Genomic DNA, 3,942 nt, shown 5'->3' with positions numbered 1-3,942 from the left:
AATTAAAGGCAGTGGTGCCATCAGGGCAAGATTTGTGGGTTAGAAATCCACTCAGCAAAATAAGCAGAAGGGCCCCAAACACAGCAGTGCCTATTTTGAAGTAAGCAAAGTACTATTTCTGACCATCTAAAAATGGGGAGAGGATCCCAAGATCATTAAGTCCAGAGCCTAAAATGGCCTAACAGCACCACTGAGGCCCTGATGGTGCAAACAGTGATATTTAACAATACCGTGTACAGTAATAAAACTGTCAGCACATTTGCAAGGCTGAGGAGGGTCTGGGATGGTTTCAAATTGGATGGGGGACCACATGTTGAGATAGGAGTATTGGACTAGATGACCCTCAAGTTCTATGATTTTATTATTCTACTGGCCTAAGTAGATGGGACAACAGAGATCTGTCACTGAACTTCCTGTCTCTTTAAATTTTAGGAAACAGCTGTTTGGTGGGGTCAAGGAAAGCAGATTCAGATCAGGACCATGGCTCCAGGGAATAGCAGGGGTAAGTTATTTCCCCAATGAAACTCCCCTACTTCAAGGCTGCTCTTTGTCCCACCAGGAGAAACTCTCATATACTTAGACAAAGTGGGGAAGCAATTTTCATTGGGAAAATATCACTGGAGGGAAGGAATCCCCCCCCCCCCCGTTTGTGATCCCATATACAAATTGAGGGTTTGACTTCTGTGGCTGTTTCCTAAACTGTAAAGAACTGAGAGGTCCAGATTAAGAGTCCCCATTACCTTGTCCAGTTAGGCCCTAATTCTGCATAGCACCAAGTCTGCATCACAGTCAGTTGTTATGATGCAAAACAGGAAACGACTGCAAGATTACACCTTATTCTGAAGGCCAGACTTCCATGGCTATTGGTATAGTCTGAGGAGAAGCCAAGCAGTTCCACTATCTACATTGTGCAGTGCAGACAGAAACACAGGTTGCATTTTGCTCAGTGAACAAGCCCTAAGTAATAGCGTTCATGTGACTAAGGAGAAAACCCCCAATGCCCTGCATTGGATTGCACCATAGCTAGTACAGTACTAGTCTGGAAATGGACACTGTACCCTTCAGCTTTCCCTCTCTCTGTAAGACATGACATGTCTGAACAAATCCTAGCTGCTGTCTCAAGGCTACAAATTGCATAGGCCACTGATTTTCCAGGGGACCCCAGGCTTGACCTGAATGTGTTCAGGACTAACTCAGGAAGAATAACTGCAATATCACACAACCACCCCTAGAAGAGAGTGTGTCCAGTCTTACCAACCTTGACTTGCATCATGGCAGGAGTCTTGGGAGGCCTTGTGTCCCACTTAACAGCATGCTAGCTGGTCCAAGTCAAGCTTTATGATGAAGAACTGTAAGAAGAGGCGAGCAGATACCCTAAGGCTGCCCATCGGCAGGTGGCCATCAGACTAGGTAGGCATAAAGGTAACCTGGACACAGCCTTCCCTGCTATGGTGCTGCATTTCGGCTTAAATTAGCATAATTATTTCTACATTTTCAGCTATTGAATTTGGATTTTTTTTTTTGCAAATCTGGGTGGTGGCGATGGTTGTTTTGTCCTCTTTTGAGGGGGGATTCATTTCCTCTTTTTCACCTGTAAGTGACCACCCTAGTCAGGTCACCAAGCATTCACTCAGGCTACACAAGGTGATTGGGAGACCAGCATGCTGAGCTACTGACTGTGCTTTCTAAAACTACACACATACCATCCCCTGCAGAGATCCTGTGGGTGACACTCATGGGTCCCACAGCAAACAAGCCAAGGTGGAACACATTCCCTGTACGTAACCAGCTTGAAAACCACCAGCCCAGCTCTTATGGGCTATTTCACCCCCTGCAGGAAAAGAAAGAAAGCCTTGTCTTGGTACAAAATGCATTTGTAGGAATATTCTGAAAGGGAGGGTGAGAGCAAAAAAGCAAACTCCTTCCCAGTTAATCTTGGCCCTCGGCTGTGTCCCACCTACCCCCAGATTGTGTGTGCCTAACCTTAATCATGTGTGCAATTGAACGAGGCTTGCACCTGCACTCCTTGGCTTATCCAACAAACGGTTACGCATGTGTGGTCCCATTCAGTGGCATGTAAGCATCTTCAGCGATGAGGCTCTGGTCCTCTCCAGCTCTGGATAGACTTTGTAAAAAGGGGTTTCTGAAACAGGCCAGGAAAACTGCAAGAAGCTGCCGCAGCCCTCAAACTTTTTTTTCTCTCTCGCTCCTTTTTATTTACTTAAACTGTACACAAATGTAAAATACTCTGACAGCAAAATCTAAGTGAAAGTTGTTTTGTATTTAAATTATTCTGGAACAGAACCTATAAGGGACTTTATTAAATAAACAACAACTGGGGTTTTCTTTCTTTCTTCTTCTTCTTTTTTAAAGGATGCACATCTCGTCTGCTATGTGTTGTTGGTATAGAAAAGACACTGACCCAAATGTCACAGAATCAATTTTGTACCCTGAAAAAAAATTGGTAGGCCTCACAGCAGAGTATTCAGTATCATTACATGATATATAGATATATGATGACCTTGCCATCTGATAAAAATTACAATTAATATGTTGGCCTCTTTGGTTCCAAAATCTTATGTATAATACATTTCACTGTGTTCATCATCATCATCATCATCATTATTATTGCTGCTATAAAAATAACCTTTTTTCTTCTTCTTCAAATGGCAGTTTTCTCTTGACTAAGTCGTGCAACTACATCAGTGCAAACATGAAAAGCAATCATTCGCTTTTAAAAAAAAGAAGCAAAAGATTTAATTTCAAGTATAAAAAAAATATTAAAAAGTCATCTCATTTCAGTCCAGTTTCATCTAGTACGGGTCAACACTTTTTTAAAAATTGCATAGCTCATGCGGCACTTGTTTTTAACCTAGAGATAAGTGAGCAAAGAGAAGTGCTCCATCAAGTCCCAACCATTCAAGGCATTGAAATCTGCAAGTGCTATAATAATGTGCATTCAAGCAGTTTGCGAGTGCTGTGCTGTAGCAGGGGGTGGGGTGGGGTTTGAGCTCTGCAGCCATCCTTGACATATTCTGGAAAGGGTTGTTTTTTTTTTAATTAAAAAAACCCTCTCCCCACTCTTGTCCCCCCCCCCCATCCATAAGTCTTCTCCAATGTTCCTCAACCGTTACAAAACACCTTGCAAATCCACACCTGTATACACTCCCTCAAAATGTATCCACTGTGTGGCTACAATTCATCACCACCACCATCCGTTTCCTCTTCTCCCTGTTACTCCTCCCCAGCCGCTCCAAGCCTGCTCTTGCTGATTCCCCTGATGCGGGACACAAGCTGCAACTTTTGATGTCGCCGATGTTCTGAGAAGGTGAAGACTGTTGAGATGAATAGCGAACAAAAAATGGGGACAGGATGGACCCAAGCCCTTTTTGAGATGATGAGGCCAGGATACCGATCCCACATGGGGTGAGGATGGGAGTATCTCACAGCCCGTTAAAAGCATGAAATCATGCCAACATACCATTCAGAAGAATACAGCAACTGTGATTATATTAAGCTCATGGTACTTGCTTAAGTATATTTCTCTTGTAGCAATATTCTACTCTGGAAGTGCTATAGGCCATTTGTGATTTCTTTAAATATATATATATATACACATTATGTTTAACCTCAAGAGGAAGGGCTCATCATGCTGTAAATCAGGTAGCCTGCTACTCCTTCCCTTTTTTTTAGACCTTAGAGGTGAAGGTTGGTCGTTTGGTCACTTAAATACCTGCTTATGCGAATATATTAGACTGTTTTCTCTTTTTGTGCTTCCCTGTGGTTTTATTTTAAACACATGGCTGGCTGGCTGGCTGACAGATGAAATGGCTATTGGCCCACTGTATTATTTTTTAATCACTGGCAGACATTTAACTCCTTTCTTTTCTTTGTTTAAACTTGCTTCTGTCCTCCAATCTGCATCATGCAACCGTGTGTGCT

This window comes from Podarcis gaigeae, assembly GCF_964106915.1.
Source record: "Podarcis gaigeae genome assembly, chromosome: 1".
NCBI classification, from domain to species: domain Eukaryota; kingdom Metazoa; phylum Chordata; class Lepidosauria; order Squamata; family Lacertidae; genus Podarcis; species Podarcis gaigeae.
This window is presented reverse-complemented; position numbering follows the sequence as displayed.